The following is a 15,739-nucleotide window of genomic DNA, read 5'->3' as shown; positions in this document are numbered from 1 at the left end:
TTTACATTTATATACAGGGATAGTTCTTCCTGTGACCAGAGACCTTGGGTCCTCAGGTTGCCGAGGTGGGCACCCCACCCCAGGTTCCATGCATCTGATACCAAAGTCACTGTGGGGTCACAAAGGGTACCCCAGCCAGCACCGAGTCTGGGTCTAACCACCACGTCAGGGATGCCAGAACCAGCGATGGGATGGTGAGAATCGAGTCCAAGTTGTGTCTGCTCAGGCAGTAGACCAACGTGAGCCACAACTGAAGTGGCCTGAGGTGCAGCTGCGCATACTGTACCACACAGGTAAATGCCACCATGTGACCTAGCAGCCATAGACACACATGGGCGGTTGTCAATAGGTGAGCTATGACCTAGGTGATTAGGTCCACCATAGCTCTGAACCTGGTCCTCGGGAAGAAGGCCTGGGCCTGAGAGGCATCAAGTACTACCCCTATAAATTCTAATCTTTGCACCAGGATCAACATCAATTTCTGCTCATTTATTAAGAGGCCCAGTGCCCAACAGGTGAGTCGTACTACACTGACGCTGTGCTGAACTTGAGTTCACGAGTGGCACTTGATCAGCTAATTGTCAAGGTACAGGTAAATCTATATGCCTCAGCGCCTGAGGTGGGCTGCGACTACTGCCATGCACTTTGTGAAAATTCACAGCGCCAACTACAGGCTGAAGGAAAGTGCTGTAAATTGACAGTGGTTCTGGCCCACCACAAACCTGAGGAATCTCCTGTGTCCATGGAAGATGAAGATGTGGAAATATGAGTCCTTTAAATCCAAGGCAGCATACCGGTCTCCTGGATCCAAGCAGGGGATTATGGAGGCCAGGGAGACCATGCGGAACCTCAACGTTTTGAGATACTTGTTGAGGTGATGCAGGTCTAGGAGGGGTCGTAGGTCCCCTTTTGCCTTGAGGATCAGGAAATAACAAGAGTAGAATCGCTTCCCTCTCTCTTCTGAGGGAACTACCTTCACAGCCCTCACCTGCAGGACGGTTTGCACCTCCTGGATGAGAAGTTGCTCGTGAGAAGGGTCCATGAAGAGGGATGGGAAAGGGGGATAAGGTGTAGGTATAGACAAAAATTGAAGCATGTACCCCTCTGCTATGGTACTGAGTACGTAACGGTCTGATGTGATTGATGACCATGCAGGGAGGTAGGGTGAAAGGCCATCTGAAACCAAAAAGGGGGATGGATCTGGGAGCCAGACTGGTAAGTCATCCCCGAGTGTGCTTTCAAAAGGCCTGCGTGTTTCCGCTCAGGAACTGACTTGTGCCCTGCTGAGATGTGGAAGAGGAAGGCTGGCCCTGATGGTGTTTATAACCTTTCTCTTTTCTTCTATAGGGCTTATATCTGGGGTGCCCTGAGGATCTGGGCAGCAGTTGCAGTCTAAAGTGTCTCCTTAAGGCCGATGGTGTGTAGAGGCCTAAGGATTGCAGCGTAGCCCTGGAGTCCATGAGGCCAAGCAGCTTGATGCCTGCATGTTCAAAGAACAGCGAGGCCCCCTCAAAGGGGAGATCTTGTACCAACTGCTGAACCTTATGGGAGAGTCCCGATAATTGGAGCCACAAACTACGTCTCATGGCGACCACCGACACCATTGTCGTGGCCACTGAGTATGCCGCATCCAAGGCGGCCTGGCATGAGATTCTGGCCACTGCTTTCCCTTCCACCATGATGGCCAGGAATTCCTGCTTTGACTCTTGACATAGGGAGTCCTTAAACTTAGCCATTGAGTTCCAGACATTAAAATGCCTGCTGGCGGGAGATACGAAGTTTTAGGCTGGCTGTTAAATAAACCTTCCTACCAAATAAACTGAGCCCTTTAGTATCCTTATTTTGTGGTGTGGTGCTTCCCTGTCCCTGCCTGTCCCACTTGTTAGCAGCAGAGACCACCAGCGACCCCAGGGGAGAGTGGGAATACATGTATTCAAACCCTTTCGCCGGAATATAGTACTTGGATGTTGGGGGCAGAGATGATGGGGTCTGCCATAGTGCCGTAACCAACTTCACCACCCCATCATATACTGGCAAGGCCATTCTGAAGGGGGCTGCTGCAGCCAAAATACTGAATATGCTGTCCGTGGGCTCCTTTAGCTCCTCCGTCTCCAAACCCAGGTTTGTAGCAACTCATTTAAGGAGCTCTTGGTGAAACCTGAAGTCTTCCAGCAGCAACAAATTAGGGGGACCTGTGACCATCTCATCTGGGGATGAAGAAGAGGCAGCCACTGCTACCAGAGGATCTGGTTCCTCCATTTCCATCGGGGCAGCCTCTACCGGAGGTGGCAATGGGGTCTTGGCACCGGTGTCGGAATCCGAGCCAGGATCCGGAACTGGTTTGGGTGAGGCTGCAGCCTGCCTCTCGGAGACTGCAGAAGATGAGGGCTGAGAATATGGCCCAGGTACCGGCGGGCATCCACACGGGTTTCGTATCGGCCACTGCCCCTGAGGCCATGCGCTCACCACTGGCCCGCCACTGAAATCTGGTGCGTAGGCTGGATGATAGTGCCTCCTCAGAGGAGGGATGGAGTCCAATGAAGACTTCCTGCCCGAAGGCCAAGACTATGATGGGAGGTCGGAGAGCAGTGCCTAGGATGAAAGATACATGTCGCGGCGACTGACGCTTTGGCACTGGAGACCAGTGCTGGAGCGCTGGAGATCGGTGCTGGGCAGCCGGGGACTGGCATTGGAGACCAGTTCTGGGTCAGGACCACTGTGGAGGGCCCATGGCAGGCTTCCCTCTGGAGGCTGGAGGGGGCCACCTTTGATGGCTCCGAGGGAACAGGCGGGTGGTCCCATGGGGTGAGTGGCACCGGAAGGGCCATGAGGACCCTTCCTGCCTGAAACACCTCCAGTGCGGAGGGGGCTCTCAAATGTAAAGTGTTCCAGCCACTCCCAGGAGTGGGTGGTGGCTCCCAAATCGGGCTCGGCACTGCGGATGGACATGTTGCCGCCCCGAATGCAGCTCTGGAGAGGACAAGTGGCCTGGCATGGGTCTTGCCTCGTCAGCCCCTCCCCTCTGGTCCCTCTTCAGCACCGGGGAGCACCCTTTCAGTGCACTGCTTCTTGTGCCGTTTTCTCAGCACTGGGAATGGAGAATGGTGCCGGGGAGGGGGGCAGGGGGAATGGTGCCAGAGGAGCACTGCACACCAGAGCCAACGTGCTCAGTGCCAAATCTGAGCAGCTCGGCTCTGAGTGCAGCTTCCATTATCAGGGCCTTCAAACCAATGTCCCCGTCCTTTTGGGTTCATGGCCTGAAGCCTAGCAGATTTTTATACCTGTCCTTGATGTGAGCTTCCCCAAATCTCTTTAGGCAGGTTGAATGAGGGTTGCTCACTGGCATGAGCTTATTGCAGGCAGCACATGGTTTGAATCCTGGGGACCGGAGCATGCCCTGTCCCTGGGACACGTCACCTGATGGGACCATTATCTAACTTCACTAACTATATCTAACACTAACTACTTACAAAAAACAGTCAAATTCAACCACTGGAGAAGGCTTGCAAACGCAAGAGAGAAAGTTGTTCCAGCAACTGTCATGGCATTAAGAAGGAACTGGTAGCGCGTGAGGCCGGCAGTGCCCCTTATATTGGCACATGGACGTGGGGCTCCAGGGCGAGCTAGAGCCAGCCCTATGGATACCACTGGGAGGGGAAATCTCCGGCAACAATGCACACAGTGTACACACACCTAACATGGAATGGATGTGAGCAAGCACGCGAAGCTAAAATACAATGCCCTATTTCAAACACTGGAGGCAGCCCTTGTGTCCTCAGTTTTTCACTCTATTTAATAATTCAGTTACATGTTCTGATTCATTTCACATTTTCAAAGAATTAGATGGTATTGTCTGGAATGTACACAACATTTTTCATATTCATCAAAATAATATGATGATTTAACATCTGCATTAATGTTAGACATGCTCCATTATAAAGGTTTGGTTTTGATCTTGAATGAGTGAGGGAACATGCAGCACTATACAGTATCCCAGGGGGGAAAATCACCTATTACACTCACACATATAATGTATGACCTCATTCCATGCATGTGAGGGTGTCAAAGGTCTTAATATTTCTTTCTGCAGCTATAGCACTAATCATTAATGTTGACTCATAGCCATCCATAACATTTTGATATATTAACAGCTTAACTTCCATTGCTAATGGGATTCTTATTTGATTTTCTAGATTTTAGTTAAGGTCTGGGACAGGGACTGTGTCATTTTTATGAATGGGGAAAGTGCCATGCAGACTTGTGGAGCTATATTTGTAACATCACCATCACATGTCAGGATGAAATGTTTTATTACCTTATTGAGCTCGTTATCAGTTTGATTCAAACCATCTGAAACATGAAATTCAATATTTGAGAAAGAATTCTGAATAGTTTTTTTTTTTTAATGCTCTGCATAATACAGAACCACAGGAGTGAAAGAACTACAGGATTAGGTCAGTCCAAGGGACAAATCCCCCTCCGCCCCCCGCAGGTCATCTTGAATAATATGGCTGGGTCTACACTACCCGCCTGAATCGGCGGGTAAAAATCGACCTCCCGGGGATTGATTTATCGCGTCCCGACAATCGATCCCCGAATCGACGCTCTTACTCCACCAGCGGAGGTGGGAGTAAGCGCCGTCGATGGGAAGCCGCAGAGGTCGATTTTGCCGCCGTCCTCACAGTGGGGTAAGTCGGCTGCGATACGTCGAATTCAGCTACGCTATTCACGTAGCTGAATTTGTGTATCTTAAATCGACTCCCCCCTGTAGTGTAGATGTAGCCTATGTGAGGGGGAGGGATCAGGATCTGAAGATGCTGCACAAGTGCTTGTGTTGAGTCTAGCTCAATGGGGTGTGGGGTGGTGGGAAATTGAGAGTGAGCCACTAGGTGAGCTCTGTCAGTTGTGTGTGTGTAGGGTGGGAGCACAAGTAGTACAGAAATTGCTTCAGCTCTGAGGCTGGAGCAACAGCTGCAGAGGGACACTATTCCTGCTCTCCAGCTTGAGGGGACTGTTCCCCTTGAAGGCACAGCTTGGCCTCACGAGCTTTTCACCCAGGGAAGGATTTGGGCCTAAGAACAAATTGCTCTTAAATAAGAAGATACATTAAATTGGTCTGGAGAGGCTTAGTTAGTGATGTGCACTGTCATGTAACTACCTTGTGTCACTCCACAGCAATCCCATGATAGAAATGAAGTACTCCAAAGGGAACCCTGGCCAATCCTCTTCAAACTGGGGGATTAAGAAAGATGTATGTAACAGGAGGCCATGAGGACAGGCAAAATGGAAGATCCTTGAGGGCTCCAATAGAAATGCAGAGGCTTCTTCTCCCTAGGAAACCTCATTATGATTTGTATTATAGTGGTGCCAAAAAAAAAAAAAAAATCAAGATTGGGACCCCAATGTACTAGGTGCTACACAAACACCCAATAAGAGACAAACAGCTTACAAGCCCCAAACAGCTTACAAGCCAATTAGACATAGAATGAGAGAGATAATTATTATCATCTCCATTTTAAAGCTGAGTCACAGATTAGCTGACTTGCCCACAGTCACACACAAAGCCTGTGGCAGAGCTATATACTGAACCCAGATATCCAGAGTTCTAGCCCAAAACCTTAACCACAAGACCAACTTTATTTGGCCCTATGTGGACATAAGTGGCCACCCCTAAAAGTCATTCTTTAGGTCAATGACACTATCATTGGGATCCCTTAGTCACAAAAACCGGGCCAGTCCTGAGAGTTGTGTTTCCTCTACTACACAACAGCCCTAGAGTCAATTCCCAGATCTGGTCTCCGTCTCTTGCTTTTTGAGCCAGGAGAAGCACCAAAATAGTGCTGAAATTCTAGGTGGGAACAAATGCCTTAAATCTCCATAAAAAAGTATGAGTCCTACTTAAGTAGAGCATTTAAGATGAAGAAGTAAGACTTTTCTTACTTACAGAAACTATCAATAGACTAATTTTAATGTAGGCATTGTTTTATGAGGCATAGCAAAATAACAATGTTTCAGTGGAAACGTATATTACACTCTTCACCATGATGTCTAAGTATTTAGTTCCCTAGCTGGGGAGTTCGTTATCTAAATTCCTGCAACTCTCCCCTCCCCACCACGACCACACACACGGGGGGGGGGGGGTAGGGAGAGAGGGACCCTAATCTGTTCCCTTAGAAGTCAATGCAAGTTTTGCCACTGACTTTAGTGGGAGCAAGCCTGAACCTCTATTAGATAATGGAAACTATTCACTACATAGTAAATCCTTGCAACATGAATCAGATTCTTTTAAAGACCTTGAGTTTGTTGACACTTGGCAAAGACTTCACTCTGTTGATAGAGATTATTCACAGTTCTGCCTTGCCCATATTTCACACTCAAGAATACAGATAATCTTTTTGGATAAAATAAAGTTAATAATAATGTCCCTGATGCTTTGACCTCTTATCTACTATTATCTCATACTGGGCAAAGGTAACAATCTCTTTGTCTAGGAGACACTGAAAAGTTCCTAAAAGGTGGCAGCTTCATATATCTTTATTCTGATCCCTCTTTTTCTGAATTCTTTCATTCTGAAATATGGGTTGTTTTTTTACTCCTCCCGCCACATGTGACCTCCACTAACAATATAGGGCATGATCTCTCACTACACTTTTTGTTTAGTTAACTAATAAAATCAAGTACAAAGTTTCTTGCTAACTACTAGTTTAAAAACTCTTCACAAAAATTAATGTTTATTCCCAAACTATTAGGATTTCATGGATTTGACTCAGTTGCACTATCAATGTTAAATATACTTCTGCAATCCTCAGATGGTTCTGTCCTCCAAGTACACATTTGCAGCCGGAAAATGCCAGCAAAATTAAAGTTAATAAAATGCAGGCTCAGTTCACACCACTTGGACAATATCTAAGCTGTTAAATTGTCTGTTCACAGATCTCTGAACTGGACATTTTCAGTAAAATGCTGCTATTGCTCATGCCAGTGGCCTTCATTATTGTCAGCGCCCAGAGTTCAACAAACATAAGCCATGCCTCCCAAATTCACGTAACTGTCTTTAAAATCCATGAGATTTTTAAAAAATAAAAACATTGAGTTATTTTTCTCTTTTGTTTTTTGAGCCTTTAAATGCACTTGGGCCATGTTTTCAAGCTTTTCTCCACAACTTTACGGGCTAGAAACTTACCTGTGTTTTTAAATGAAATCTGAGATTCCCATATCATCACAAGATTCCTTAAGATAGGGCTTTATGAAAAACACCAAATATTGCAAGACTTGTGATAAAAATCACAAGAGTTGGCAAATTGAGTCTCATTTCCTATATCTTAAAGCATCTATAAATGAATAATTCCAGACATTTTCTAGGGTATATCCAATACCCAGCCCATCAAGTATTCAGAGCTCAGATCCAAATTATTGAATTATATCTTAGATGAAATCTTATGACCAAGTTATAGTTCTGTCTTCCCCTTGATGGGCTAGTCCTACTCCTCCTTCTTTCTTCCAGGCACACTAGTGTTCTATGGGCAGCTCTACACTACTACTTTACATTGGCACAGCTGCCTCGATGCTCTAAACCAGGGATCGACAATCTTTGGTATGCGGCTTGCCAGGGTAAGCACCCTGGCTGGCCATGCCGGTTTGTTTACCTGCTGCGTCTGCAGGTTCGGCCGATCGCGGCTCCCACTGGCCACAGTTCGCTGCTCCAGGCCAGTGGGGGCTGCAGGAAGAAGCGCGGGCCGAATGATGTGCTGGCCATGGCTTATCCGGTTCACTTACCCTGGTGAGCCGCGTGCCAAAGGTTGCCGATCCCTACTCTAAACTGTTGAGAGAGAGCTCTCTTGGCTTAATAACTCCACCTCCATGAGAAGTGGTAGCTACGTCGGAGGGAGAAGCTCTTTAGCCAACTTAGCGCTGTTTACAAGGGGCAGGGGGTCGGTATAACTATGTTGCTCAGGGGTGTGGATTTTTCACACTTGAGTGTAGGGTTGCCAATTCTCATTTCTGGAGGTTTCATCATAGAACATAATATTTAATTAAAGATTAATCTCTAATTCCTGGAGACTCAGGACAATGCTGGCAACCCTACCTGAGCAATGCAGATATACAAGTTTAGACCAAGCCTCAGACCGAAGGCATCCAGTTCTTTCCAGGCTTAAAACAGAGTGACACTCCCTATCCTAGTACAGTCTACCCTTTGTAGCCTTTTATCTCTTTTTTCATACTTGCTTATTTCTTACAGCTGTAGTATCCCCCCTTCAGGCTTGATAGTCATAGCAGACACTGCAGGGGAGAACTGACTGCAGTACTTATCTACAAGCCAGATATTTAAATAATTCCTGTGCTGAACCAGAGTTGAAGGTTGGCATATCCTATCACATGCATCAAACATCCATATATGGGGTACTTTTTCAATATCCGAAGAGGACAAATAGTTGATTCTGTTATTCTGTTATTAAACCCTGAAAGATTTTAATCTTCCCTGTCACAAATCCAAAATGTTTAAAATATCTAGTGAATTGGTAATATCTAAAATAGATACATTAGATCCTGCAATAAATTCCACAGGAGTGTGTAACCCCCATTGACTTCGGTGAAGGTTCTTGCAGGGTCAGGGATCCATCCATGTGGACCTCTTTACAGGATCAAGGCTTTAGAGTCTTTCTCTGTCACTGATTGTTCTAGTCACATCACTCTTCAACTGGGAATGTGTGATGCACATGATGCTGCATGATTCACAGATTTTAAGACCAGAAGAGAGTACTATGATCATCTAGTCCAGAGGTGAGCAAACTACGGCCCGCGGGCCACATCTGGTCCACTGGACCCTCTTGCCCGGCCCCTGAACTCCTGGCCTGGAAGGCTTGCCCCCTGCCCCTCCCCTGCTGTGCCCCCTCTCCTGCAGCCTCAGCTCACTGTGCCGCAGACGCAATGCTCTGGGAGGCAGGGCTGTGAGCTCCTGGGGCAACGCAGCTGCAGAGCCCAGCCTGATCTGTGCTCTGTGCTGCGCAGTGCATGGCTGGCTCCAGCCTGGCGGCACGGCTGCCTGTCTAGTGCTCTGGGCGGCATGGCTGTAGTGCCGCCAGCCATCGGTGCTCCAGGCAGTGCGGTAAGGGGGCAGGGAGCAGGGGGGGTTGGATAGAGGGCAGGGGAGTTCCGGGGCTGGTCAGGGGGCCGGGGTTGGGTAGGGCAGGAGTCCCGTGAGGGCCGTCAGCGGGGAGAAGCAGGGAGGGTCGGGCCACGCCTGGCTGTTTGGGGAAGCACAGCCTCCCCATACCGGCCCTCCATACAATTTCGGAAACCCTCAGGCCAAAAAGTTTGCCCGCCCCTGATCTAGTCTGATCTCCTACTTAATACAGGCCACTGGATTTCACCCAGTAATTCCTGCATCAAGTCCAAAAACTTCTGGCTGAGCTAGAACATATCTTTTAGAATGACATCCAATCTCAATTTGAAGACTTCAGTAATGGAGAATCCACCACATCCCTTGGAAAGTTGTTCCAATGGTTAATTACCCTTATGCGCCTTATTTCTAGTCTGAATTTGTCTAGTTTCAGCTTCCACCCATTGGATTTCATTATGCCTTTCACTGCTAGATTAAAAAGCCCCCTACCACTAGAAATCTTCTCCCCATTTAGGTACTTATAGACCATGACCAAGTCTCTTCTTAACCTTGTCTTGAATAAACCAAACAGATTGATCATCTTTATTCTCACTCTGTAAGGCAGCTTTTCCAGACCTCAGACCATTCTGACAGATTTTTTATGAACTATTACCAGTTTGTCAACATTCTTCTTTAAAGTGTAGGAACCAGAACTGGACACAGTGTTCCAGTCATGGACTTATTAATACCATGTACAGTGGTCATATCGCCTCCCTACTCCTAAGTAGCATTCCTCCACTTCTACATCCAAAAGGAATGGAAATGTTTTGTTTAATAATAGGAACAGTCTTATATTCTCAGATATATTAAGGGACACTCATGACGCTGTTCACCAGGCTTCATCTTTGTTGCCTACAAGCCTGGCTTCCCTCCATCTACTCACCAGAGCAGAGCAACATCAACTACAGGTTGACAACTCTGGCTAAGGTTTTGGACTCTCTCATCTGGAGGACAAAACTGGAGAAAGTTCGGGTGGGGATTCCTTTCCTCACAAGACAAACCACGAAACATATAACAGCTCAATGCCTGATTCACAAATACGAAGGAGGCATCACAGCAATACTCTCTGCTACTCCAGACACGATTATCTGGCATAACCATCTGAATGTAAAATTATAGTTGTTGCTCTACATTTACATCAGCCATACAAAGAAGAAGAAAATCATCAGAACCAATGTCAGAACCATCAGACCTATACCCTTACATGTCATCTTCTCCTGCTGAGAAGATTTATTCGATTCCTAAGTTCTCAGTGCCCATGTCTGCAGGCTCTCCTGACTTTGATGGGGGCAGGAAGGGAGTCTTTCTCTTTTGGGCAGTTTTTGATGGAACTGTCCTTATATCTATGAGAGTGTCCCTTACTCTTATGGGAAGCCCTCTCCTTAGACTTAGCAGTCTTAGCTTCTGTTTCTGAGCTCGTGCTTGGAGGGGCACTACCTGCTTGCTGAGAGTGGTGTACATGAGGTCCCTGGCCCAGATCTGACTGGGGTCTCATTGCCTTCTCCGTCAGATATTTTCTAAGTCTCAGTTCCCAACCCTCACGAGTTCTGGGGGGAAAGGAGCAGCAGATGCTCTACTTGGCAGACATGTGAGCCTCATGCAGGTAGTAAAGGCAGCATTGACATTTGTTACTCACAGAAAAAGAGCAAGGGCAGGACACATAGTTTCTGAACCTAGGCCCATGGGCATAATCCCAGACTTCTTTGGGGGGGGGGGGGAATTTCCCTGGATGGAGAAGAAAAGGGGGAAAACACTATCTAACTATACTATGATAGACTATACTGTAAAATATTAAAAACTAACACATACTATATATTTACAGCAATAATGCAGTACAAAGGAGCTGAGAACACTGAAGATTCTGATTCAGACTATGTGGCAGTACGAAGGAACTGGAGAGGCGTCGGCCCACACCACCCTTTATACCCCCCAGTTCAGAGCACAAGGAGAGCAACAGTACACGTGTGGGCCAATGGACACTGCTTGTGAAATAGTTCTGGGCTCAGGTGCATGATGCACATGTGTACTCACATGTGGAATACACCTAGAGACCATCACTTGAAGAAGAATGGGTATTTCTGCTTCAATCCTCTAGTTAAGGACTGAAGCAGAAATTAAGGGTATACAAACTCAATATGTTCTCCTTGACTCTGGTGATGGGAAAGCTTTTCTGATCTTAGATTCAAAATCAAGAGGATTGTTTAGGTAATTTGAAATATCCTGGTTTGTCACATTTTGATAGGTCTATATAAAACATATGAGTGTCTATTAAGACTATATCATTAAGAGGATGCCATTTAAAACATTAACTATATATCTATTTAAGATGTTCAAGTTCCATATTTACTTGTTCTCACCTTCCCTAGTTTTTTTTGAAAACTTTTTTCCTAACGAAACATTTACAATACGTACTGACATGACTATTTTGAAGGGGTTTTTTTAATTTTGTTTATTCATTAATTGATTTGATGTTATCTGATTTTTAATTAGATTTTAAAATCATTGGGGCAGGGACTATATTTTTGTACTATGTCTGTACAGCACCTACACAATGTGGTCCTGGACCATGACTGGGACTCCTAGATGTTATCAAAATACAAGTAAATAACAACAAAATATATTTTAAATAGCCTAATTAATGAGGCTCTATAAAATATAGATTGGCTTCACAGACACATGTTATATTTACTTATTTTTCTGATGAGGGAACACCATTAGCAATCATCTCCTTTAATGCAGAAAAAGCGTCTGGTTGAAGGGTCTGGTGTTACTTTCTCTAGGGGGTTTCTTTCATTTCCTGGTTTAAATTATTATACCGTATGATGAAACAGATGCAGCTATAGCTACTACTAAATCCACTTCTACATCTTTTAAATTTAAGCTGGGCCACTGAACAAAATAACCTTTGCCTCATTTACTCTGATTTGGCACTTTTCTGGCAGTACAATAAACACAGATTTTAAAGGTATGAAAGTAAGCCAGTATGAGACAAAAGAACTTCTCAAGGACCATGACCTGTCCATATTTATCACTGAGTTTTCTGTACTGTCAATCCATAATGTATTGCAGTTAACACATTAATTTGGTTTACTATCATCTTATAGCTATATAAATGGGATTTAGTCAGAGCTAGTACCCAGTACCTGGTATATATTAAAGCTTGATTTACTTCAATGTAATTTGAAATGGTTTCCTAAAGGCTTACAACATCCATGAATGTGTCTATCCTCTAAACTGTCATTAATTTCAGTTTAGGCCCTTTCAGCTCATTCATTTACTTGTATTTAGATAGATGGATGCTTCCCTTCTACCTATGGGGTACAATTAATACCTTAGAAAGAAATATTGTTCCTCGGGTCCTTTCACTTATTTTCCATTCTTTTTCTTCTTTTATTGCTGGACTGCCTTATGTATTTACAACAGTTCTTCAGAGAAACAGCAACCTTTCCCCCATCACACACATACACTTCTGTCTCTCAAAAATTTTCCTCCTTTTCAAAGGCAAGAGTTTCAATTTCCCAATCTTCTCTATTATCACATGCCATTTCCTTTTCTGGGCCCATCCTTGATTCCTGATGTACCCAAATGTCTCCTCAATTTCAACAGACGTTTAGTATGGTGATGGAATGAAGGAGTGAACCCTTCCACCTTACTGCATACTTTGGACTGATACCTCTCCTAAAGAGACAGTGGTGTTGTTTATTGGAAAAAAGGTTGCCTCAGTCAAGTCTCTCTTTCATTTACATGTAACACTCATTATAAAGAGAATTATGCCAAATATTTATATTGTATTGGATAACAGATTGACTTTTAAAACTGAGTTTATTTCTTCAGAAGCAGGCAGTGATGTGAAGAGAGATGAGACTGACTGAATGTACCACTATTTTTTGGTTCTCCTGGACTGACAGAGGCATTGCTCATTACCTCATATATTTTATGAAGAATTTTCATCCTTATCCATTTGATAACTCAGTTCTAAATTATGGATTAGATCAAAAGCTATCAAAGAAGATAATTTTAAAGCTGATGTTATTTCTATTAAAGTTGATTTAAACAGCTCTAGCATCAAACATCTGAGATGTCTTTTAAAGGGCAATATGAAATGCTAACTCCCCCAAGCCACTTCTTAATTTCTGAAAAATATTCTTGATGTATCCTTTGCGCACATATTACTAATAACTGTTAATACAATGCTAAAGGTACAACTGTCTCAACATTTGCCATCTGGCAACTAAAGTGTAGGAGTATTCTATATGCCACCCTGAAACCAGATAGATTCACTTCATGGAGCAGAGGCTTTTTCATCCTGTGCTGATTACTGACATACCCCTTCATTTCATTTTTTTAAAGTTGTGGAAACATAAGGCATAAAAATCCTACAGGCTCAATGCTGCTCCCAATTAATTCAATGGGAATTTGGCTATGGACTTGGAAGGATTATGCAGTTCTAAGCATTTGAGGCTAAATTATAACATGTTGGAACATTGGCACTTGGATCACAGTGTTCTCATTTGTTGATTAATGGTCTTCATCATAAAGAAAAATACTGAGCAGTGGATGTGCATTCATTATTATTTCTACTGTTTATTACTTGTATAGTGCCAGCAGAATACTAGGTGCTTTATAGCAAGGTAGGACAGCAAGATCCCTGCCCTAAAGAGTTTACAGTCTAAATAGACAATGTACAAACAAAGGAAGGGACAATGTGGCTAAGCAGAGAAGTTAGAACACCTTTTTAGTTATACAAGTTGTGTCTTAAGTTTTCCCCTTCTCCCACAACCTTTTTAATTAAATTGCATCTAAAGCTTATGAATGTCAGGACATTTCTCTGTAGGGGGAAATAAGGACAGACCAGAGTCAGATAGGTCTGTTGGAAGAGGTGCAGTTTGCAAGAGGAACTTGAAGGAGAAGAGGATAGAGGCATGGTGGGTTGGGTAAGAGATGAGGGTGCCAGGAAAAGAGATGATGTTGAAGTGAGCCTGGGAGAGGCAAGAGGGGGAAGAATATGAAGGGATGGTTAGTCTTGCCACCGGGACATGGTGAAAGAGGGAAGGGAAGGGGAGAAGGAGTTTTGGGAAAGCCAGATTATGTGAGTTTGAAAGAGAGGACAAGGAGCTTGAGTTTGAGGATGGAGGCAAGGGGAAGCCAACAAAGGGATTTGAGGATGAGCTAGGGTTGATTGGAACAACAAGCTAAGCAGATGATTTCTGTAGCAGCAGCATCTTGGATGAATTGAAGAGGGGAGAGATGGGACTCCAGAAAGGAGAAGGATGCAGTTCTGGAGACAATTAGGCAGCAGGGCAACTATTTAAAAAAAGGGCTGCAAGTAGCAAGAATGCATATTTTGAAGCTGTGTTGTGGAAATGTTAACAGTAAAATGTTGGGATAGGTGTACTGGTGTCCTGCTTTCCCCTTCCAGCGGTTGTATGTGCAATTAGGTCTGTGGATTAGGGTATTGGTGGTGGGATAAGAAAAACAGGCAGATTTTGGAGATTTATATAGGAAGAGCCAGCAGGATTGAACTGCAGAGTCAATATGAGGGGAGAAAAAAGAGGAGTAAAAAAGTTACACATAGGTTGGAAACCTTTGGGCTCAGAGAACTATGGAGTTGCCAGTGGTAATGGAGAAGGGCAAGAGCAGAAGTTTAGGGGGAGAGAATAATTTAGATGTAGCCAGTCTGCTACAGAACTGGCTGGACAGTTGGGGATAGGTTATTTAATGAGAAAAGGCATGGAACTAACCAAGAGTGTGTCCCTTATCACCTGATCACTTTGCTTCTCTGTTGTATCTCTTTCCACAACTATCTGTCTGTTTTTGCCTTTTAGAGTGTACACTCTTTGGGGCAGGGGCCATGTCTTCCTATGTATTTGAGCAGCACCTGCTTTATGTGAGCAATAGAAGGCTATTTTAGGAATAATTGGTGCTATCTAATGGCACTGCTCCAGGTTTTAGTACTTCATCCTGTCTCAAATACAGATTCTCATTCTTGCTTATTCTGGGCTAGATTTGGATTTTAATTATGTCAGTGTAAATCCAGATTAACTTATTTGGGCTTGTCTATACTGCGATGTTGTTGACAAACCTTTTGCCTTTCACAGGTACTTAAAAAAGCCCCCTCACAAAAGACAAAAGTTTTGCCGATGCAAGTGGCAGTGTGAACGCGGCTTTGTTGGCAGGAGCGCTCTCCTGCTGACAAAGCTACTGCTGCTTGCGGGCTGAAAGTATTTTGTCGTCACTTTTGCCGGCTCACAGTGTTTGTCGGCTTTGTCAGCTCACAGTGTTCACACATGCTGACTTTTAGCAGCAAGGCTGTGTTGACACAGCCTTGTTGCTAAAAGCTGCTTAGTGTAGACAAGCCCTTTGACTTCAGTATTGCTAACCCTGTGTAAGTACCTAAGAGTCAAAATACGCTCCGTTACATGCAAAATTAACTAATTAAAACTCTAGCTGCTTGAGTCTGATGCACAAGTTGTAAAGTGACAAATTGATAACAACTAACACTTTGTGTTCACCATTTCATCATCAATTTGGGCTAGATGGCAATGCAAAGTAAAGTCACTTCTCACACTGCTGTCTGTG

Source organism: Trachemys scripta, chromosome 5, assembly GCF_013100865.1.
Source record: "Trachemys scripta elegans isolate TJP31775 chromosome 5, CAS_Tse_1.0, whole genome shotgun sequence".
Taxonomy (NCBI): domain Eukaryota; kingdom Metazoa; phylum Chordata; order Testudines; family Emydidae; genus Trachemys; species Trachemys scripta.
The sequence above is the reverse complement of the archived record's forward strand: the minus strand, read 5'-3'. Positions refer to the sequence as shown.